A 24,551-nucleotide genomic window follows, 5' to 3' on the forward strand; every position below is an offset into this window, starting at 1 on the left:
GTTTTTTTTTTTTTTTTGTTTTGTTTTTTTGTTTTTTTTTTCTTTCAGCTTGGAGGTATTTGTATTCACCTTTCCTAAAGAGATAGAAGAATCTAAAATTTGGAGGAAGCATATTCTCTAAATAAAAAATATTATTATGAAGAATGTTTAATTATCTTTGCAGTGTCAAACTAATGAGCTGATGTAATTGTGATCTTCATTGCTGTGTGAAGAACAGAGGAGGGACACAAAAAAGCTAATGAAGATCTTCCCTCTCCAGCCACATTTGATGATTTGCTTGTCATGTAGTGAGAAATGCCACAGAGCTGGGAAATCTGCCTGGCTCTGCTGAAGGAGTTTGAGTTGTTTCTTAATAATGTAGCTTTATATTTAGTGGTGAGTTACAAAGATTTTTGCCCTTCTTTCCTGAAGGCAAAATATGATCCAAGTTGGCTGATGAGACGAAAGCTGGTGCAGTTGAGTGCTATCAACATGCTTCACATGATCTTATGAGGAAACTTGATTGTACAACTTTTTGAGGCAGACTCTAGGGCTTCTTGGATCCATCATTTCTACGTAGAACACTGAACATGCTGGAAGAATACACAGCATGTATAATGCATGCTGGAGCAGTGTGCTGATGAAGTGTGGATGGAATCAAAGAGGAAAACCAGAGTAATTGCTGAGATCTGCTGCAGATCCTGAGTGTAACTGATAAATAACTATCAATAACCAGAACAATAACAGTTTTGCTATGCACTCAGAAGCAGTTTGTGTTTTCAAGGGAAGTTAAAGCATGGCTGGGTTTTGCTCAGGTTTCAGTAGCAGGGCTGCAGTGCAGGTGCTCTTTCCATGGTACAGCAGCCTCACAGGGCCATGCTGGGAATGGGAACACCCGGCACAGAGACATCTTTGTACTCTGGTGGACTCAGTTAATCAGATCTGAGTGGGAACATACAGAGTTCCAGTGTCCCACCTGATGACTCTCTCAGCTGCTGGAATGGGACCACGCCTGACCATGGGCTTGTACCCTCTGTTACTTGATTTCAAAACTGTTTTGAAATCATATGATTGTGCTGGTATGACTACAAGGAGAACAAGCTTAGATGGCCTTTCTGCCACAGCGGGAAAATGCTTGGAATGTTCAAGCACATTAAATACACACAAAGTGCCAGGTGACTTTGTGATTTAGTGACGATAGGAACTCCCACTGATCTTCTTCTCCTTCATCCCATTTCAGCAGGTGGCTCTTGGACAGGTAAGATTAGTAGCCTGCCAATAATTATGTGAATTTAATGCCAGCTTCCAAATTTTATTTAATTGCTGTAAGATTCACTTTAGGTTTCTGCTCCAATACCATTTTAGTAATTACTGACCTAACAGACATACAATGCTGCAGCAGTCATTTGGAGGAAGGTTTTGTTGGTTCAAAGAAGATGAGGCACTCTTTCTGTAATCAAGTGTGGCTGTGAAAATGGAGGACCAGGACAGGCAAGGGAAGAGAGAAGTTCTGGAGATGTGCTGCTGGGGCAGTGAGGTCTGCCAGCTAGAGGGACAGGCTGGTCTCTGAGGAGAAGGGGTGATTGCCATGAGCCATCACGGCCTCCAGCCCCTTAAACAGCAGCTGGTGAGATTTACCTGCCCTCTGGCTGAGGTCTCCCTGGGAGATCTAGGGCTGGAAGGGAGCTGAGACAGGTCTTTTGAGAGTGCTGTAAGGGTCACTTATCACTTGCACCAGCAGCTGAAATGATAAAAGTGGTGTTTGTGTGAGCAGGGAGTGACAAAGCTGGATCCTTCCATGCACTCCTGCCTTCTGAGAACAATGCTTACACAGCTGGAAAAGTCTGGCATAGCCATGGGGCAGAGCTGAAGGTGTAGCACAAGCTCTGGGAAGCACTGGACACCTTTGGGAAAACTGGTGTCCCTGACCATTCCAGGGGACTTGGAATGAAATATCTGTAGGGGCCCTTCCAACCCAAACCACTCTGGGATTCCATGACTCAAATGTCATGTCGTGTTGCTAAACTGGAAATTTGTAGAAGCTTTTTTAAAACAAATGCTTATATTAAATTCCCCCATATCTGTGAGAATTAGAAGTTGCTAGTTTCAATGAGCATTTTTGTTTCAAAGAAATTCCTTAGGGAATGGAATGAAGAAGATTTTCTCATTTTTGTATCAACGCTTCAGTTAAATATTTATGAATAGAAGCTTCTCTGTTTGCTTTGAAGCCAGCCTCTTTCTCAGATATGTATTAGTGTCCAAATCCATCACTATAACATCCTGGATCCTTTAATTAGGTTTGCCAGTTCATGAGTAAACTAAAGTTGCTTCATCAGATGTTTCTTTGAGACAGAAAAGATATTTCCTTGAGGTTTTGAGTTATTTGCATTTTCTGCAATGCAAATTCTAGGCATAGCCTTTCAGAAGGCTAAATGATCTTGAAAAATAGAGGTCATATCAAAGTGATGTAGAGCTGTCTTGCTTGTGCTGGCTTTATGTTGTTTCTAAGTAAAAAGTATTCAGAAATGAAAGCTCCTCCTGCACCTCAAGAATTCATATGGTAGCAATTGCTATGAGACTTCCCTCTTAGGTGGCAACAGACCCTTCCTTCCTTCCTTCCTTCCTTCCTTCCTTCCTTCCTTCCTTCCTTCCTTCCTTCCTTCCTTCCTTCCTTCCTTCCTTCCTTCCTTCCTTCCTTCCTTCCTTCCTTCCTTCCTTCCTTCCTTCCTTCCTTCCTTCCTTCCTTCCTCCCTCCCTCCCTCCCTCCCTCCCTCCCTCCCTCCCTCCCTCCCTCCCTCCCTCCTCTTTCTTTCTCCTTCTTTTCAACATTTTTTACCCAGATATTACAATAAAAGATTCCCCATAAATGAACAATATAAAAATACTTAATTGATATGCCTCTCTACGTTTTCTAGCAGGAGCTGTAACATTTTATGGCAAGACCATCTCTGTGGATGGAAAGCTTTTCAGAAGCAGGGTTGTTGCCTGTGGTATGAAACAGCATACCTAATGCTTGAAACAGTCAGAGAGCCAGCGTGTGTTCTCCTGACAGGGCATGTGCCAAAAACCCATAAAAAATTAAAACAAAAGTGCAGGTTTTTACACTGTATGTGAGTAAGTACAATTCCTCTGGGTTCTTCCATGTATGTTGTTCCAAGGATTATTTGAATGAAAAAAATGCTGTTTTGGCTCATCTGAGGGCCCTGGAGGTCCAAAAAATAAGTAGCATTTCTCAACTTGTCTAGATTAAAAGATATTTAAATGGGATATGTAAAAGTTTTAGATAGACTTCAATGAAAATTATTTTTAGAGAACTTGTATGTTTTGCACTTTTAGAAGTGGAAGTTTAATTTTTTTTTTCCCCTGAAGTAGAAATGGAACTTTGAGTAGAAGTACTCCTGCTTTGCACAACCATATTCTACTGCAAGCTTTTTGAGTTGAACTGAGGTCAAATTTCCCATGCTAATAATGAGCTAAAGATTCAGATTGTGGAGTGAAGTTGATGATCAGTACTGGCTGATTATGGTAACCAAGTGAAGACTTTAAATATCTTACTGTTTCAGAACAGTTCCAGATCACATTTAAGAACAATTTAAGCAATTGTTAAAAAACAACCCAACTAACAAATGTAGAATATTTTGGCAAAGAATATACAGCCTTGTAAATGAAAATTAAATGAAACAGAATTTGACTTGAATCTAAAAGGCTTTATATGATTCAGCTGAAAAGTTTATATTGTCTCCTAGCCTGTAAGGAGATACAAGCTCAGGATAGACTGACAAGCATTTATTTCATCAGTGATCCCACATGTGCTTCTCACTGCTAAATTGCAAAAATATAAAGTTTACAGACCATTCATAACTTAAATTTTTATTAGAATAAATTAGAATCTCTGCTCAAAAGAAACTGTTTTTGTCCCGTGTGATTTTTCTCTTCATACTTATGTTTATATTATATTTTATCCTTTTTCCAGGTCAACACATGAGCAAAATTTTTTGGAGTAACATTATTCAGCATTTTATTTTGTAAAAATTGAGCTTTTTGTTCTGAAAGAAATATCAAAGCTGGTTCTGTAAGTAAAACTTCACAGCCTGCTCCCCCTGCCCCAACTTAAATCAGTGGGGGATGTTAAGACACTTTAAGAGTAAAAAATAAACATTAATTGTCTTTCCATCCCATAGTTTGTTACAGTTTGTAGGATTAAACAGGTGAGCAGCAGAAGGCTCATGGGCCTTTCCAAAAGAGGAGCAGAGGGCTTGCAGGCAAAAACCCCCGTGGAGACTGGAAAATGTCAAGTACCTTTTAAAAAAAACTTAACCTAATTAAAGTTTATTTGACCGAAAATGGTGATAAAACACCTAGTGCACAGTGTGTGAGGCTGCTGGTTTTGACATTAAAGATATAAAACAAATTTAAAATACCATAAAAATTGTAGTGGTTTGTAAACTGTGAACAGAATGACATTTTCCTTCCTCTTCCTGGGACTGTCAGAGTCTGACTTCTAAAACTTGGGTTACTGCCTTAGAGTCTGTGCAAACACAGCCACCTCATGGGATCTCTTCTGAGGATATCTCTTGGATATGAAAATGATGTTTTCTTTAGAATCAGTCCCATGGCAGCCCTGAAGGTATTTTTGGTTAGTTTTCATCAGAAGCAGGGGGCTTAAAAAGCAAGGAAAACCACTTAGAATTCATCTCCTAAAAGTGACATAATTTCCAGCTTCCAATGAGGAATTAGCCTCAGGATTGGATGAAATTGGTTTAATGTTTTCCCCTCAGCTGGCTACTCAAGGTTTATATCAGGAGGAGTTGCAGGTGCTCCAGCTGTATCAGCTCCAGCCAACTCATCACATCTCACTGCCACCCACTCAGTGCAGCCATGTGTTGCCTCTGTTGGATGCCAGTTCAAGAGACTTGATCTAGTTCTTGGTGTTCAGCAAATTAATTAGTTAATTGAGAGATAAATAGAGTCTGAAAAAAATTTTTAAATCAGCAATCTGAACATGGATCTGGAGTTTGCTCTTCTGTGATATGACAATTCACATTTCCAGTTCTGAAAAAGAGGGAACCTCCTCATTGCCAAGTAATATATCAGGTGAAACACAGATGGTTGAAATATTCTAGAGTATTTCAGAAGTAGCAAAAATTTCCAAAGGCAGCAGAATTTGTGTAGAAGCCACTGTGGCTGTAATGGACACGTTTTGGGCAGTCCTGTGTTTTCCTGTACTGTTTTCCAGTACAGAGGAGCTGTCCAGGAAAGTAAAGCTGAAGCCAAATTTCTTAAGATGATTAAAAATAACATATGCATAATCTTTAATAAGCTACTAATTAGAGAGGTGCCTGTGTTTAAAGCATCAACAGATATTCCAGAGCACAGTTTTGCAGTATCTGCTTATGCCTGAGGTGGCATAGATGGGCTGAGCCAGAGGCAGATGGAAATGGTGGGCACAAAAATCCCTCCAGTGTTTGCATGTATGCAAATAATGCATTAGCTTTCCTGAGGAATGTGTGGGGAAATTAGCATCCAGGTCACCAAACTCCATGTTTTTGTCCCAGGCTGATCTGCTGGGAGAAGGGAGGTGGCTGTCACCAGTGCCACCCCCAAGCTGCTCTGTGGATGCTTGTCATTAGTGATTACAACTTTCATGTCTTTAATTACTGAGCTGCTTTAATTCAGTCTGATACCAAATAAACTTAAGGCTCTGTGGATTCTCATTTGTGCTTTTGTAAAAACAGGGTTTCGTAAGAGAGCCTGAAATTCAGTTCACTCTGAACTTTCTAGAAGTTTACTGTCAGTGAGTTTGGGACCAGTTTTGACTAAGACAGTTTTTGGCTTTCTGGTAAACCACATGAAAATTTGAGGATTTGGAGGCATTCCCTCATACTCATTATTTCATGTCTGAAAGGAGCCTCAGGGTATTAAATTTTCAAGTTACTGGGGTTTTGTTTTTTTGGGGTTTTTTTTGAGTCCAAGTCAGTAAGTGCTTTTATTCACAAGGGCCTTCCAAAGTAAACATTATCTACATCCTAAATAGCAAAATAAAAAAAAAAAAAAAGGCATACGGAGAGGAAAGTGATTTATGAAGCTTGTAAGTAAGCACTAATTTATTTGCTGATTTGTAATACATCTAAAGAAGAAGATTTTCCTAAATGCATTTGAATGGCATTACCATGTAGGCCAAGTAATGCAAAACAACAATCTGATTATTTTCCTTTTGTCTTGTGGCATTCAGGGTTTGATCCAACATGAAAATGGGAGCCAGATAAAGAGCAGCACTGAGCTAAGTGAGTAATGTAACTCATCCTCTTAGTTAAAAATGTTTATCTGCAGTCAAAGCTGCAACTGCCTGTAAATGGCTTAGAGGAATGCCTTTGGTGAAAGCCTTAAAGCATGTGCTTAATTTTAAATATGGATTTGCTTTGAAATGCAAAGAACATATCATAGCATAACAGTAATTTTAGAACAACATAATTTAAAGTGCCCATATTTTTTTTTTTTTTTGGCTGTGATCAACAATGATATTGTAGTCAGATCCCTATTGCTCTTGCCAGGCAAAATGGAGAAACAGTGATGGATGAAATTACTGAAAAATGTCAAGAAATTGATGCACAAATTACTGAGGGTATTTTTAGTGCTTTCTTTTGGGGGTGTTGCTTCAGGAGGGAAATCTGGGCTTCCACAGGTCCTTGAATTAGAAATTAAAACCATGCTTGAAGGGAAGGACTACTTACAGCTACAGAGGGGGTTTATTAGGAAAAAAGGGTTTTCTCAGAACTTTTAACACCCTTTGAGAGCTGGTAGGGAGAAACATTCTGTTGCCACCCAGAGACTTGAGGACCATTCCCTGCCACCTGGGCTATGTCCCTGCTGAGCCCTGTGTTCTCCTCAAACGGGTCTGTCTCTCTGGGCTCTCAGTTTACCTCAGTGAAACCATTTTCTCACCTTCTGACTGCTCCCAAAGCTGAAGCCCAAAGAGAAGAAAAACAGACAATAAAGCATGTGAGCAATCCTTAAATAATTGTGTGACACCAGGGACTTTTTTCAGGATAACTCACTAGGATGAGTTATCCTGAAAAAACTCTCACCAACATACGAGATTTTTATTCTCTGCATTTGTAAGTACCTTATATGAATTAGCACAATGTCCTCTGAAACCAAAATATGTGAAAACTGGCTGGCGCTGCAGCTTTTGTTCCTGTCAGCAGCAGCAAAAGCAGAAAAGCATGAAAGATGTGGTCTCTGAGCACTTTGAGGTGAGACAAAGTGGGAGAAGAGGTGCTGAACCTCAGGTGTAGATAAACTATTTCTACAGCAGTCAGCTGACAGGCTGGCACTACAATGTATCATCCTGCTATGAGTTAGGTACTGCTTTCATCTGCTTCTGGTGAAAGCAAAAGGTGCAAGCTACCTTCCCATGTGCAAATAAGCCTTCATCCTGCAATGGATGAACAATACAGTACAATTTAGTTTCCTGTTTCTAATGTTACTTTGCTCTGATATTATTCCAGAATCTGCTGGAAAAGGAAACATGAATCTCTACACTCTAACATAAAGTCAAATAGGATTTTTGAATATGTAAATTGTAAACCCAGGTGGAGCTGGAAGCTCATTAGTTCAGTAAAAGGTTGTCTTCAAGAAATGTTTATTAGACTCTAACCACTAATCTTATCACCAGGTTACACTTGGTACATCTATCAGTGAGATTTAGGAAGGCTGAATAGAAGAATGTGTCTTGGGTTGACAGCAGCAGCACTGCTCTGAGAAAAGAGAAGGTGCAATTTGTAAACAGCTGCTGCTTACAAGGCAGAGGGGAAGAAAATTTCAGTATGGTCAATTAAAATCAGTTGAAACCTTTTGAGGAAAGTTGTCAGGTCTTCCCAGCAGGCTGGCCAGTCTCCCTGTGTTGCAAGGCTTTTCCATACAGACATTTCTGTTCCTTGCTGGGACAAATCAGCACTGTTCATGCTAGGAGGATGATTTGTTGCCTTTTTGATCTGTGCCAACTATTTTTATATCCTGAGAAGGGATGACTAAAACCACCCAACTTAAGTTTTCTACGGTCTTCATTATTTTATCTGTCTTCACTTTTTCAAAACCATATATTCACATTATTCTGCAGTGTCATAAATGTGATGCTTGGAGGGTCATCCAGTCCCATCTCCTGTAGGCAGCAGGCTTTGAAATGTGTTTAATTACTGTTGTGTAACATCACAACATGAGTTAGGTCAGGCTGCAGCACAGGGGGGTGTAACTGCTCAGTTTGGTGTGCACAGGGCCTGGCCCTGTTCCTCTGACCTTACACCAGTCAACTGAAATTTTAATCTGCTTTAGCCCACAGGGTTCACCCCCAACATCTACCCTTGCCTCTTGTGTGGGGTAGGAGTGGATGTGCTGGTGAGACCAAAAGCAAAGGAGTTTGCTACAAGAGTAGGCTGTTAACCCAGAGATAAAAATAGTGCCTGTACTGCATGTCACCTAAAGTGAAACTGTTGAACATCCCTGGACCAAGATGTTTAATTTTATCTCAGTTGTACAGTAGTCTGTGCCCTCCAAGACACGTTAAGACACTGTGAAAGCTTTAATTCTGATGCCACCAGCCAGTCTTCTCTCCTAAAGGCTGAGTTCCCGGGCTGTGCTATAAAGAAAAAGAGAGGAAGGAAGAAAAAGAGGTTTAAACCATTTTTTTTAGGACTGCTATCCTGTGAAACTTTAAGGGATTATAAACTATATCAGTAGTTACTGAAATCTTTAGTCATGAGTACTTTTTACAGAAAATGTCAAGAAAAAAGAATCACAGAATGTGTTAACTGTAACTTGCTTTTATCGCCTGATCCTGAGCATACATGCAAGTGTTAAAAAATGAGTATTTTAAAAGAAAACTTGGCAGCAGAATATCCAGCATTTTCAGGAGAAAATGTGTATTTCTTTTGATGTGGATCATGTGTTAGCAGGGAGGAATAACCAGAAAGCACCATAGCCACTCAATATCATATCATACATAATTCTATTATAAATAATTCTCAGCAGATATGACTAATTTAACACACTTTGGCAGTACCTGTTGGTGCTGTGGGATATGCTTGCAGCTGTAATTTCAGATCTCTAATGTTTATTATGTTACTGTCTCTTTTGGTAGTATTAAGTCTTACCTGATTGTTTCAAAAATTCTCTGTTCTATTTTTATTCCCATATACTATTCCTGTTAGACACAGATTATTGAAAACTCACATAATACTGTGTGTTCATGGTACAATATGTGTACTTTTGCTAGAAACCATGGCAGTAATTGTGTCTAGTAGTTTAGATCCCTTGCCTAGCAGAGGTGTCATCACAGTAGGGATATAAAAGTCTACTATCTTTGTGTTAGAAGAGCATTCAAAAGTCATTTGGGCAAAACACTTAGCAGAGAGCACAACCCATTGTACAGGTGAGCACTCCATAAAAACACTCTCTATATGTAAGCTGAGACACTAAAGAAACACTTGAGAAAAGCTTGAATTATTTATTTCTGCATGTTACCCCTTAAAAGCACTTGAAGATCACTCCAAAACACTCCTGTCTGCACGCAGTAATCTCAGCAACAGGAGGAGATGAAAGACACGCTGCTTGGGAGAGGCTTTGCAGAGTGGAAGTGCAGATAACTGCTGCTTGAACGGGCCAGCACTGCCTGTCTCCAGTTCTCTAGACACTGTGATAGGACTGAGATATTTATTTCAATTTTGCAAACAATTTTGCCTTCAAATCCCCAGGCCACGATCACCACATGACACTGTCCTGCTTTGATGCACACAGAAAACTTGTCTGTGCTCAGCTGTGAAATGGGGCTCAGCTGTGCAGAAACCCCAGACTTTGCCTCGTGCCTGGATGAGCTAAGGGAGAGTCTTGTTCTTGCCCCAAATGGCTGTGAAAGGGTTTGGATCTGTGGCCACATTTCTCTTCCCAGAGAAAAACAAGGCACAACTACCCAAGGATATTTCTGAGATTCACATTCTCTGAACCTCAGAGAAAGAAAAAATAATTCTTATCTCATTTACTGTTCCTGTGTTTTAAAACAAGTGGAATGCATTGAGGAGGATTGTTTACCTGAAGGAATTTGTTTGATTGGATTCTGGTGTGAGTGTTTTGATTCATTAACTACTTGAATGCATGTGTGTGTCAGGACTGTCAGCTGACAGTCATGAGATACTGGGCACTTCAGTGGAGTTGGGTGCTTGTGCAGATTCAGTTTAGATTCAGTGTAATAGAGTGTAATATAATATAGAATAATGTAGTGTAATAAAGTAATTTATTAGCATTCTGATATCAGTGGAGTCAGATGCATCATTTCTCCCTTTATCAGGGCAGCCCTGCTTTTACTAAATGGATCCTCTCCCAGGTTCTTCCAAGAGACAGAGGACAGGCAGCATCAGAGGCCCTGAAAGAACAGGAGTTATTTCACTGCCTGTCAGAGCCATGCCATGAGCAACACCTCATTCCCCTGTTCTCCTTACAGAGAGACTGAAAACATTTCTCTGAAAAATGTGAAAAACCCCTGCGGTTTTACTCCCCTCTAGCTGTCTGCTGGGGCCATGCAATGTTCCCTCTGGGTGTGGCACTGAGCTTTGGGAAGTGATGAAACACGATGGAAAGGCAGTCCCAAAGGGTCACTCCTGCAGTTCCTTGTGTTGGTGGCCAAGATTTGTGGCAGCATTTACTGGCACAAGTGCAGAGTCCCTTACCTTGCTCTGGTGGCACCACTGTGGGAGTGTGTACTCACATCTGTCACCAATCACTCCTCATGGTTTCTTTGCATCAGCTTTGCACTAACATTTATTTTCTTCCTTAAAAGGATAAAAAGAGTAGTTCAGATAATGTATTCCTACCGTATTTTTAGATTTCTTCTGTCATTTTGAATAAAAATGAAATTAAGAGGATGAAGTTTTCGGAGTCAGTTGGATGTAAATGTTCATTGCTAAAAAAGTGTGAAATTCTACAATTGTAGTTTCTGATGATGCATTAACTCTCTGCTTTTTTTTTTAAACTGGCTTCTTAATAGCACAGAGAGAGTGTTGTCAAAACAATTATTTGTCTGGAGCTCCAAAAATCACAGATGTGATTTACACTCTATTGAAAATCAGTGGGATACATTTAAAGTACTGTTGTGCTTTTTAAAATCCCACCAAGGATGAGGCTTCCAGGGGTGCCCAAATACAAATGGAGCTGCTTTGGACTATAACATCATTTTGAGGTATCTTGTTTGCTCTGTGGGGAAGGAAATGCACAGATCTGTCTTTGACAATCTGCACTGCAGGTCTGGAGGCACTGCCTGAGCCTGCTGGTCGCTCTTACATCTGTCTGATGCTCAAAAGGAGTCTGTGGCTGTTCTGCCTTTCCTGTCAGAGCATGGTTTTGTGACAGGTGATATGGCCAAGGTTGCAGGGCAGAATACTGCAAACTTGGATGGTTGTGTATGGCAAGAGGAAAAACCATTTCAGAAATATCACTGAAAGCTGGTAACCTAATTTGACACGCTTTTAACTGAATGTCCCATTAAAATCTATGGCACTTGATGCTGCTGAAAATCAGATAAAGTATTTTGTAACAAGACTTGGTAATTAGAAAATACTCATTTGTCCAAATGGGAAAGGTTTCTCTTTAGTGTGTTGCTTTGTTCATGAAATATGAGGAAAAGCTTTGAAAATGTGGGAATATTTTATTTAAAGAATTTTGTAAAAAACCCCACATAAAGTATCCTCTCAGGATTCAGTCTGGTGAGTAATAAATATTTCTAAAAATAAACCAAATTCAAATAAAACTTTTACAAAATATTGAAAAGAAACCCTTGCCTGTTAAACCAGTATTATTCTGTACATGGGTAATACCTGAAAGCACTTGAGTTCTTCAACTTTCCTAGGCAGAAACATAAAGCCTCAGCACAAAACAAGAACAGGATCTGGATTTCCTGGAAATGGTGTGGAGCTAAAGAAAGCAGCTCACTTCCTCCCACCAAAGAACTCAGTCAAAGTCTCTGCTGTCACGAAGTCAACAGTGCACTGAAAGTTTTTAGACATGACCTTGCAGAGATTTCTTTTCTCCAGATTCTCCAGTGACTTCTGCTCATAGGTTAAATGAGCTGTTCTGTAATGGAAATATCCAGCAGACAAACCTGACATATTTCTTGCACTTTACTGAAAAGAATCAGTATTCTGATAAAAAAAAAAACAGCTGAAATTATTGCATGAAGGATGGTTTATAGACTATAAAAGAAAAAATTGTGGAGAAAACTCTGTCCTTTAGGTGAGCAAATTTTCATCTAAATGCAAAGCTGCACAAGTAGGAAATGAAGTAAAATAAAATAAAATTTTATCTAATTGTAACTTTGTTTTCCAGATGTATCAAACATCTTGTTTGCAAAAATTAGCATTAAACTGCAAAAATTTAAATATTCATTAGTATTTTTAAATTATGGTAATTAACCCAATAACTGCATTTTTCTAACAAGTTAATGCACTACCATTGACCTTATCTGCTCATGTAGAACTTCATAATATATTTTGATACCTAGATTGGTATAAAAAATCATAAAAGCTTTTGTATATCACTATCATCTTCCCTGCCTATTGGTGATTAAATTTTAAGTTCTCATGAAATGGGATTTACAGTCAGCAAGCAGTAGGAAAAAAGCTAACAAAATGACTAAAAAGTGGTAAAGTACATCTACTCTTCTTGCTGTAAACTGGGGTCTCTGAACTCAGTGGAGACTTTGCTGATTTAACCAGATGAAAATTAAATTCACTGAATTTCATGTTTTGCCCTGGATTCCATCTGTTTCACTAGTTTTTGAAGATGGAAGATCTGTGGGGTTTATGGCTACCTGGCCCTTGGGCAGCACATCAGAACAGGTGAATGTTTCCTGGAGAAACACCTTCAAATTTGAGGCTACATGGTTCCTGTTCTCTGTGCCAGAGTGGGAACATTAGCTTAATGTTTGGGGAAAAAAAACAGAAATCATGTGGGAATTTGTTTATCATTAGAAATTCCGACATTTTCTACAAAAAAAAAAAAAAAAAAAGCAGCTCCACTCTGGCTGACAGCTTCAGGCAGGCACAAACAATGGAATTAATATCCTCAATATTTTTTGAGAGGAGCAACAGGCTCTGCTTGAGTCTCAGCAGGCCAGAGATTGCATGAGTGGGCTTCTCTGCAGGCAGTGGTGGTCCTTTTATGAAACTCTGTACATCTTTAATGGCAGCTGTGCTCCTTTGCTTTTGCTGCCCAGTTCTTTTCCATGTGTTTGGGTGTGCCTCTTGATTCTGTGAGGTGATTTACATCTGTTAGTTGAGGAAATAATGCTTTGAAGGATAAGGCTTTCCTCTGCTGGCTGGAGCATCTTTCTACCCATGCAGGGCAGCATTTGCTGTTCTATAGATGAGTCTGTGGTTCAGTGCTCTGGAAAAAGAAGGAGCATTTAACAGTCTTACCGCTTGCTCACCCACCTTTGAACACACATCAAAGAAGCATTTCAAGGGGGAAAGAACAGCTACTTTATTTTTGTGGATTAAGTTTCTAAGGACAACTTAGGCAAGTCATCTGGTAACTGTGGCAACAAGGGAATGTGTTTGCTTTCATGTAGATTGGATAAAAAGGAAATAGTTTCTTCTAATGAAAATGTGGGTGTTTTTCCCCTCTTTTCTGTTGACAAAATTAAGGAAATTGTGCAAACAGAGCTGCTAAACATGTTTTCATTCATTATACCACATTGCAACTAGCACCTTCATGCAGTGTTTTCTTAACAAGTAATAGTTCTGAATTTTTATTGAAAAACAGTGTAAATATAAGATTTTTTTTTATTGGGTAACTGAAATCTCAAGAGGGTCTTTTCACAAGGACATGAAGTTATAGAACAAGGAGGAATGACTTCAAACTGAAAGGGAATAGGTTTAGATTGGAGACAAGGAACAAATTCTTCACTGTGATAGAGGCGAGGCCCTGGCACAGGCTTTGTGCCAGGGGGCTTGGGTGGGTTTGGAGCAACCTGGGATAGTGGAACATGTCCCCTCCCATGGCAGGGGATTAGAACTGGATGATGTTTAGGATCCCCTCCAATCCAAAGCACTCTTAAATTCTACGATTTATTTTAAATTAATTAGGAACTCTTCCAATTTTTAAGTAATTTCCACCTCCTAATTTAGAGGGGTGCCCTGGTTAATTTGCTTCAGAATATTCTAAATGTTGAAAAAAGAATATTGCTCTTTTATACTATATTGTGAATAAGTGTTGCAGATTAAGGTCAAAGCAATGCCTAAGACTGCCACACCAAACATGCTAAATTTGATCACTCATTCAGAGTAATTTGATCATGCATTCAGAATAATTTTCATTGCAGAGCCCAGGCTATTATTTAAGCAGTTAAAAATGATCTAATGCCCATAAATTATAGTTCAAATTCATGCACCATCAAATAATAAAAATTATATCCATGGCTGAAAATTCAGTGGTCTGGCTGTAAGAGTTGTCTCATTGTTAAATCTTCAGTTAAACCTTTGATCTGTGATTTTTGGCAGAAAAAAAAATTACCTAAAATTTAGGAGACTGGACTATGTCTTGATAAATTAATTTGTCAAATGACAGGTTAACAAGTGATTTAAAGTACTTTTGATCTGCAAAGAAGACATGTGTACTTCCTCCATGACAGCAAATGTTGATATTCCATCCTGTTTGGGCATCACTAAAGATAAGTTACTCTCTGACTGCACACTGTTTGTGGTACCCAGTATTAGCTTAACTAGCTAATGTTACCCTGTGCTTGATTAGGCAGGCTCTCCTGGGAGAGTGCCCATTGCTCCCTGCATTGTTCCCCATGATCAGTTTAATTTGCTGGTGAGGATCACCTGGCAAACCAGGTACACAGCCTTGTTTTAAGGGTGCTTTGCCATTTCCTTCTAGGCCAGTTCATCTGGGGCAGTTTCTCCTGGTGGGCAGCTTTGCTAACCTTTGTGCATGAGCTGGTCCTAGATCCTCAGGTTCTGTCACTGTTCCTGAACCAGAAAATTCCTGGGAACTCTCTGGATGCTTCCTGCTGCCTGGGCTAGACCTGCTGGAGTGAGCACCTGTGATCTTCTAAGGTATAGAACAAATATTCCAAATTAGCTTTCATGTTTTGTTATTCTGTTTTATCAAAGCTGGTATTAGTGAAGGTGCTTGATTCATACCACTGTGTGTTAGACCAGATTCAGATTTTTTTTAGCTTTCAGTAACTTTCCCAAAGTTATTCTACATTTCTTTTTTCATTAGTGCTCAAGCAAAATAACCTACAAAATGCAGTGTAGGCAGTCCAGAGTTTCTTGTAAGATTTCTTCTCTAGCTGCTTGGAAAAAACCTTTCAGCGTGGACCTCCTTGAGGTTAGAGTCATTGTAGTGAGGCGTGAGCAGGACAGAGATTGTTATTATGACATTCAGGGCTTGTTTGGGTGAAATTCCTTGTCTCTTGATACTGCACTAGAAGTGGGGCAAAATAACTAATTTAAATGCAACTATGCAAATAATTTTTAGCTTAAATATGCTTAGAATTCTGTGAATGCAGATTGTGGAGGCTGGGTGTCATTTTAAAAATGCAGTGACAGAGGAATATGATTTCTGGTGGCTAAGCCAAACTTCTGTCACTAATATTGATATGTTTCAGAGGCAATGGGAAAAATTCAGTTCTTTGTGGTATCTTATAGGGGCCTATGATAAGGAAGATAACAAGGATAGCTTATTATATCTAAAGTTGATGCTTCCAGCTTGGGAAAAAAAAATCTCATAAAACCAAGTAAGATTATCTTGCTGCTGAAGAGATAAGGTATCTGTTTTTTGGTTGTGGGTCATTTAAAAAGATAACAGAATTGAACATTAGCTTTACTGAAAACTGTTTTTCTTTAGTTCTGAAGGTAAAAGCTTCTATTTCTTTCTCAAGAGTTTGTGTGCTGTACCCTATAATGCAATGTTAATTTTACACTGAAATACAGAATAATTCAGGGAAGGACAGGGCCATTTGGCAGGCACAGGTGTCTGCTGTTTTAGCTCCTGCTGTAGCTTCACAACTTACTCTCTGCAAATCCAGATACTGCTAAATTTATCTGCTGTTCTTTATTTCTGAAACTTAAAAATCAAATTTTTTTTATGATTGGTACTTGCTAGAAGCCAAGAAAGGAAAAGCTTCTCTGTAGTGCTCTAGTTTAGCTGCAGTTTGAAACAATTTCAGTGTAGTTTTGTAGGAAGGTTTAGGCTCATGTACCATATGTGTGTTTATCTTACCCAGAATTTAGTTGATTGTAAAGAATTAGCTCAGTGAAAGTATGTAAAAAATGGTTGACTAGATTTTCTTTGATATAAATTCATAAAATATTCCTTACTTTCAGATAAATTAACAAATGCCCGAGAAAAGTTGGGCAGTTTAAATAAGAGAATTCAGAATTTTCAGGGAAGAAAATGTTGTTTTGATTTGTTAATGGAAAACAAGTTTAATTCCTGTCTGGGCTTAGTTCACCATTGCTGGATGACCTAACCAAAGTCAGAGTAAATAATATTGAAATCAGTGCAAATGATAGTGAAGGTGTATGGAAAACCACATCAATGAGCTGAGAAGCCAGTGGAAATGGCTGCAGCTGGAAAACCCTAAATCAGTGAGCTGAGCCATTGGAACCTCTTATGGCTGAAAACCCTAAATGTGGAAACTTGTGTGGCTGAAAAGCCCAAATGCTTGTGAAACATGGGAGGTTCAGGAGCCATCAGTTGTGGTGGAGCCACAGCTGCTGTTATGGGAACACAGCAAGTGCCAACATCAGGGTTGTGCTGCAGCTTCCCTGACTGGTTTTGGGGTCAGTGGTGCTCAGTGCTGTTGTGAAATACCTTGGCACAGATATGAGTGTGCTGGTGGGATTTGCTGAAGATGCAAAGGTAAAAGGGGCTGTCAGTAAGGTGTGGGATGTCCTACAGGGAGGATTGTGTGACCTTGATTAGGGGAACAGAAAGGAAGTTCAGTGGTACAGAGGAAAAGGCCCTTCTCCAGGGGTTAATAGCAGCAAGGCCAGGAACTGGCTGGGAGCTGTGGACTGAGGAAAATGCAAGTCCAGCTTGCACTGAGTAAAAAAAACTAACAAAAATAGGTATGTGACTTAAGTGTTACTGATATGGCAGGTACCAGGTGGGCTGGTCTGGTAGTAACATCTGGACTTTTTGTCAGGGCAGGATGAGGGGCTGTGGTTTTAAACTGAAAGAGTAGATTAAATTTGGTACAGGGAAGAAATTCTTCCCTGAGAGGGTGGAGAGGTGCCCCAAGAAGCTGTGGCTGCCCCATCCCTGGAAGTGTCTAAGGCCAGGTTGGACTGGGCTTGTAGCCAGTGGATAGTGGGATAGTGGAAGGTGTCCCTGCCCACAGCAGCAGGGGTTGGAATAAGATGATCTCTAAGGTCCCTTCCAACCTGAACCATTCTACTCTCTAATAAATGGGTCAGGAAAAAAAAATGGAGTGCTTCAGACTTGTTTAATATATTCATTAATGGCCTTGACATAAATATTACGAGTGTACTTAGAGAATTTGCTGAAAATGCAAAACCAAGAAGCTCTAGAGGAATAAACCTGCTGGCCCAGGGAGGCTTGTTCTGTTTGGGATGACCTGAAATTAATTTTTCATCTTTTTTGGTCATTGAACTGAAACAGTGTTTTTCACACTGTTCTAGCAATAATAGCATTTATTTACGATGTGCTTTCCTGCCTTTGATATAGTGCTGCTGGCAGGAGCAGAGAGGAAAGATGAACATAAATGTTCTTCTATTTCTGGAAGAAAGCAGAAGACTGAAAGAAACCAAATGGGGAGAAAGTATGTTCAAGCTAGTAAATACTCTGGGGAGAAAAATGTTATATATTTTGCCAAAGCATTTCCCTGTAGATTTATCACATTTTAGAGAATTTTCTTCTGGAGCAATAGAGTTTTTTAAAGTTTGTATCAAGGTCTTTAAGAACACATATGGCTGCTCGTGTAATAATTTTAAATATCCAGTGGAAATGTTGCAATTGCTCAACTCTGTGGGTGTAGTTCCTGACCAGCAGGGAGCTGTGACTACCTGACCCCACCATCAAGCACACTTGATGGCCCTGGGTTTGGGGTTCAGCAGCCCCCTGGGCTACTCCAAGCAGGATATGTTTTGCTGGACAGTTCTGGGACCAGCAGAGGTGGCCAATGATGCCATGATAAACACCTCTTAGAGACATCCCTAAAATGCTATGGTAGTCTTCATGGACTTTCCACTTTAAAAAAATGAAGCTTACCAAGAGAAGGCTTAATTCAGTGTTGTGCAACACATGGGCTTTAAGTGTGGGAGCAGTGCTGATGGGCTCTCAAGGTCATTTTTCTTTATTGAGCATTTATAGCAGCTGTGTAACAATTACTGTGTAATGGATACCTGCCTTCTCTGGAGTATGCAGAATTGATTTTTTTGTGAATTACTGATTGGATTGATTTTATACTTAAGACAGTACTGGAAAATTTAAGTGCATAAGTTAGTTTGATCTCAGATACTTTGATCAATCATGACAACCTAAATCTTTAGGCATATTTGTCATGACAATTACAAGTTTGTTACAGTTTTGTTTGTTGCCTTTTTGGACTCTGAGAGGAAGGTGTGGGTGGGTGCTGGCCCTCATGGTTATTACTGTTAGTGGGATGGAGAGCTTGCAATTAGATTGGAAAATAATTATACAGATATTAAAGCAAAAGACAAAAAGCTTGAATGTGTAGAAAGGTGAGGAGGGATTCCCAACAGAATGGTCACAGTGTGAAGGGTCCTGAAGTACCTATATTTTCTTGGTTTCCATGAAAAGTGACAGGAGGGGACATTTCAGAGTGGATATTTTCACTTGGTGATTTCATAGGAAGGAGTTGACAGCTGTGTGTTCTGAAAAAGTTGCTAAATAATTCCTCTCTACCCTCTGGCTGGGACTGCACAATGTTCCTCTGTGTGGTGTTCCTGATAGCACCCTCACATCCAGTCACCTTTCTGCCCTGTCTGTCCTTGCTCCATGGCATTTATACACCACTGCTGCAGGATCCCATCACCTCACACTCTTCATTGCTTTTCCCTATTCCCCCATGAATTAGGCAAATGCAGTTGTTCCCATTTGAGAGCTACAGGACTAAGGCACTTGAAAACTAAAGGCTGTAAAGTGAAAGATATTTATGCACTTCACACATTTAGGTGCCTAATGTGATTTTCTAAAGCATCCAACTACATTAAGCATCCAACTCCTGCTGACTGTGATGGAAGTACTTAACTCCTCCGGATGTTGTGGTAAATTGCAGCTGGCTGCCAATCTGTCTCTCTTCATATTTGTTTAGATAAATTTTGGAAAACACTAGTCTAGATCACTTGCTCCCTGCTATACAGGGAGACCCCCAACTGATAACCTATTACATTTTTTTCTTCAGCTTTTCTGTTTCATAGCAATTGGTTATTCTACTTAGAAGTTAATTTGAAATACTTTCTCCTAAAATATTATCAACATGGTACTTTAGCTATCAGGTTTCTTAGCAATTCAGCAATAGTACCACACTTGGTTTGAATCATGCTTAGACTATCTCTCTCCTAAACCACCTATTTTCTTAAGGGCATTTATCAAAGCAGTTTTGGAAGATGTTTTAGCTAAATGCAGAGAGCACTGTTTCAGTTAGAAGGAGGCAGATTTTTGTACCCACACTTACCCTCCTGCATGGAAGCTGTACATCATATTTCTGTTATTTTAGTTATAATGGCATTTGATAGAGTGATAAAATATAACAGCTGCATTTTACAGTCCTGAATTAATTCACTTTAGTCTGGGATGCTGCACTATTGCATCTTTATTACAAAGTTTCTGAAAGCTGCAGAGAGCCACAGGTGTGACATCTGAAAGCTCTGTCAGGCTCCTGGCCAGGTTTTCTGTGAACTGGGTGCTAGTCCATGTGCCCTTGAGACTTCTCCTCCTGCCTCAAGGCAGAGCAAGAAGCAGACCCTGACCCTGGGCACATCTGTTTGGGGTAGAATTTTGGAGGAAGAGCTCAGCCCCCACTGGAGCAGCCCAGCCCAATGTGTGGATTCAATCCCCAAACCCTATGGCTGCACAAATCAGTGCCTGGCACTTTACTTGCATATGTTTAGTATCACAGATCCCTTTCACAAAAACCAGTTCTCACAGCTCTTTCCAAGTGAGAGATTCCTGACAGTGTTCAAATTCTTGTTATTCTTTCATATTCAAATATTTTAAAGTCTTTTCCTTCCTCTTTATCACACTGTGGAAGAGACTTGAGTTGAAAATTAATTTAAAAGGGCTGCAACGTTGTAAAAGCTGCACCAAGTCTCTTTATCAAGTAATAGTTTGTTTTCTAAGTGGTTTAAGCATAATTGAAGTCAAAATAATTTATAGCAGCAACACTTCTGCCATTGAATTCTGATCTATTTATAGCCTACAGCATTAAAATTGCAATTAAAAAATCCATGCTTGCTTATAATGAAATGATCATTCATCTTCTGCTCTCCAATTAACAGAATATAATTGTATTTTTTACTAAGAAAATTCCTTTCTATATTTCTTTCGTTCTAACCCTTTCTGGAAATGTTTAATGTTGTATTTGATTTTAGCCACCTATAGGACACCATAAAAAAAAAATCCATCTTAAAAAGATTTTTGTGGGTGGTCCCTTCATGTCAAACTGAATTCACACTTCAACTTGAAATAGCCAAAATCTACTCTGGCAGTGAATTGCTTTCATATTTTTGTGTGGATAGAATTTTGGAATTTTTTTAAATCGGGGAAGAGGAGAAATTTTTCATATCTTCTGCTGGAACAAAGCTGAATATATCTTTTAGTCAGATTCTTCAGGCCGGCTGTTCTGACATAAATGGAGAAATTGCAAGCTGTAAAATCTGACTGTGCCTCCCGGTGGCAGCACGGGGCAATTCCTGCCTGCTGGAAGGCAAACGACTGTAACTCCAGAGAGGGATAAATGGATTATGGAGAGTACGTTGAGCTGCGTGAAACTAGCATTTTTTCTCAGCTCTGAAAGCAATCAGCACCACTTCAAACAGATAAAGAAAATCAGCATCTCTTCCATTTTGCCTGTGGCTTTCATATTTAATGAGATTTTCATCAGTATAAACATTATTCTTTTGGAATGCAAGCCTGTTTTTAGTATAAAATATGGTTTATGCATGTAATACAATAAATGTGTCTTGACTCTGAATGTTGCTGAAAATCAGTGCCTGTGAGGCTGAAAAATAATCTCACAAATATTTAGCTGCAAAACCAAAACCACTTAACGTAATTATTTTGAAGAGCCGTTGTATTTCCAAAAATTGAGAGGACCACAGGTTTGTCTCAGTATTTCTGAGTAAATAAAAACCACCCAGCTGTTCACATTTCCTTAGGAGATTAATCCTGCTGCCTCATAAAAATCTTTCAAGCTATGTTCATGTGTGGTGTGAAAATTACTGTCAGCTCGTGTCCTTTTTGAAGGTTAGAGAGTGAAGATTAACTTTTCCAGAGATCAGCAGAGTAACTTGAAGTTCATAAAAAGATCAGAGTGGGAGTTATCCTTAGTGCTCCTGGGAGGTGAGGTAGGGAGGGACTTGTCCCCAGATGTTCACATTTCCCTTCTGGGTGTGGGGTTGGATTGAGAGGCAGCTTGAGTGCTTGCAGCTCCATCTGATTGTGAGAGCACCAGACCATTGGAGCAGAAAATTCCTACATGTGCCAGCAACAGGCTCTTCATTGCAAAAATGTGATTTTAGGTGTTGCCTCTGACACTTGATATGCCTGTCATGAGGCTGTGGCTTTCAAGAGGAGTCTTTCCTTGGGTGACTGGATTTCAGGTCAGAGAGCCAGGTTCCTTGTGTAGTTAAAACTGTACCTTTATTTGTGCATGATCAGAAATAATCCCTGTCTTCACTGGGTGTCTAATGCTCTGGTAGTAGTCTTGTGTAGCAGGTTGGCTCTTTCTGTTTAACAAATCAAAGTTTCTCTGTTTTCCAAAGCCTTTTGGCTCTCTTAATATTTATTCTTGCTGTGTATTTTCTTCTCCTGTTGTTTATATCCTGCCAACTCTGTCTCATCATTGCACACATTGCTGTCTTGTCTTCACTTGAAATATTTTCTCTGCTGCTCAAGTTCCTCAGAGGTTTGAATGACCCTGCAGCCTTTCATTAAAAGAATGGCATCTTTTTTGGCCCACCTTTCAGATCTTGTGTCTGTTGTGGCTGGGATAGAGGGTTACCCCTTCCCTACATTCCCTGCAATACTCTCTTGGCTTTTTCCCACCTCCAAAGTCACTCACTCATCTCTCTGTAGCTGTCACAGATCACTTCCAGGTGAAATCTTGTGTATATAAATTATAGCTTTCACTGTAGCTAAAATCTGTTGGTGTTATCAGCAAGCTGTTCCTGGGGAGAGGCAGTAGAGGAAAATGACATATTTTTGGTGATTGGAGTTATAAAATAGCATTCCTGATGACAAATATTTGTGTGTCACCTCTGGGCTATGGGATTTCATCTGCCTGGGAATAGGCCAGAGTTTGTGCAGAGTGACTGAAATTTATTTCTATGACAAATATTGACGTAGAAAATTATCTGTGTGGGATTTTTTGTTGCTTTTTAAAATGAAGTGTTGAGGAAACTTAGTCAAAATTGTTAAATATTGAAGTAACTGTACTGCATTGTGAAGGTGATTCATGCAGAGCATCCCAAACCTGATGTTCCCTGGTTTTGCCCTTCTGATTTATTATTGATACAGCCATGTGTGACTCTTTCAGGAGAGGTGATGGTGGAACTGCTGATTTTGTTCCTTTGGACATCTTTGTGCAATGGAAATCCCAGCTGGTTACCCCTCATTTTCTTCCACTCTTGCTTATATTTCCTCATTTCACCTTTCTACTTTTTTTTTTTTTCCTCTTTTCCTCCTTATTTGCTTTGTCCCTTCCTGCTGCTCCTAGTATCCCCCTGTCACTTCTGGCAAGTGGTGTCCTGTGGGGTGATGTCCTTGTACCTGTGTGCTCAGATTTGCTTTTTCCCCACCTGCCCTGTGGCACTCTCAGGAAGATGCAGGTGGCTCTCTGGAAATCTTTCACCCATCCTGAAAATCTGTGAAAAAATTCACATCAGCAAGGAAGCAGAAGGCAAAACAAGGGCATGGCCATATAAATGGAAATGCTGAACAAGTAGCAAATTGGAGAAACAAGCTTTTAAGTGGTGCAATTAATTTTAATTCTTCTTTACCTTGATGTACAAAAATATATTTAGAAGCAAGTGTTGGAAGAGAATGTAATATTTAATGATATGCCTGTGGTCCTTGTGAAAGTTAATTACCAGAGCATCCATTAGAGCCAGGAACAACATATGTTTCCTCTGGAGTGCCTTTCTGAACCTGTCTAAACATTTTTATTCTAAGAAAGCCATGCTGGGAAGCCCTTCTATCATGAGATGTCTCTAGAGAATAGTGGGCTAATCTTCCCTTGCTCAGAAGGCACCCAGTGCCTTTGGGTGAACATTAATAGGGTACAGCATCTGCATCTGTATGGGCTCTTTCTGCTATCTTTTCCACTTTTGTAATTGAGTAAGATGTTTCAGTAATTATCCTTGTTAACATGTGAAGACAAATTAATTTTGCTGTAATGTTCCTTTATGAGCTTGTGTGTTTTTGCTGACACTTTATTTTCTCCATGTGCAATGTGCTGTTTCAAATGAAATCCAGAGAGAAAGTTTGTTTTCAAAGAAAAGAATGCAATGGTTGTACTGGTGCAGCTGTGATTTAAGGATGCATCCCAGGCTTCCCCAGCACAAAGTGTGATGTGGAGTTTATAGGAGTAACTTGCTGTAGGGTTACCAAAGCCACCCCAAACAACAAAACACCCCAAAATATGCAGTATCAGCTGTCAGTGAGAGCAGTGAATGTGTGCTGGGTATTTGGGTCTTTGTTATGACCCCTCTTGGGCAGGGGGGGAAATGTGCTGTTAAATCCATTATGTTATCTATTCTGTAGGGTTGTAGTCATCTATGGGGGTTTGTCAGAGCTTATAGTTTCTGTTGAACTCCTTAGGTAGCAGTTTTTTCTAATAAACTCTTCACATTTGTCTAGAGCCTCATTGTTTTCATCTTTACTACAACCTAAAGTGACCCTCTGGGATAATTTTGAAGTGAAAAGCAGCTCACAAGTTTGAGGCTATCAGATCATCAAACTAGTTGTGAAGGAAAGAAATATTTGGAGCGACTGAACTGTAAATTTACTACTGAAGGATAGCTTTCTTTAGGAATTCACTGTTTTAGAAGCTGGCAGTGTCAGAGCCTGCTATACAGACTTCCAATAGTGGCTGCTTTTTACTTTCTGAATGAGAATCTGTAAGTGAAATTTGGTTACCAGCTGCTGGCAGCACTGCACTCCTGTTGAAGTGTTTGCAGGGAAGTTGTGCTCTTCCAGCAGCCTCTGCAGTTACTTCCATCAGTCCAGTGAGATGTTCTGAATTCAATTTGCTCAAATATTTGGTTTGAATATAGCATTTAGAATCAGGAAGTAAATGAAGCTTTCACAGA

General features: G+C 39.6%; 1 protein-coding gene across 1 annotated transcript in view; it reads left to right on the forward strand.

Moving 5' to 3' along the window:
* The window catches only part of DPP10 (dipeptidyl peptidase like 10), a 431,094-nt gene that overhangs the window by 14,290 nt on the left and 392,253 nt on the right, over positions 1-24,551 (forward strand). The gene's annotated exons all lie outside the window — the stretch shown is intronic.

Source organism: Haemorhous mexicanus, chromosome 8 (assembly GCF_027477595.1).
Source record: "Haemorhous mexicanus isolate bHaeMex1 chromosome 8, bHaeMex1.pri, whole genome shotgun sequence".
Classification (NCBI taxonomy): domain Eukaryota; kingdom Metazoa; phylum Chordata; class Aves; order Passeriformes; family Fringillidae; genus Haemorhous; species Haemorhous mexicanus.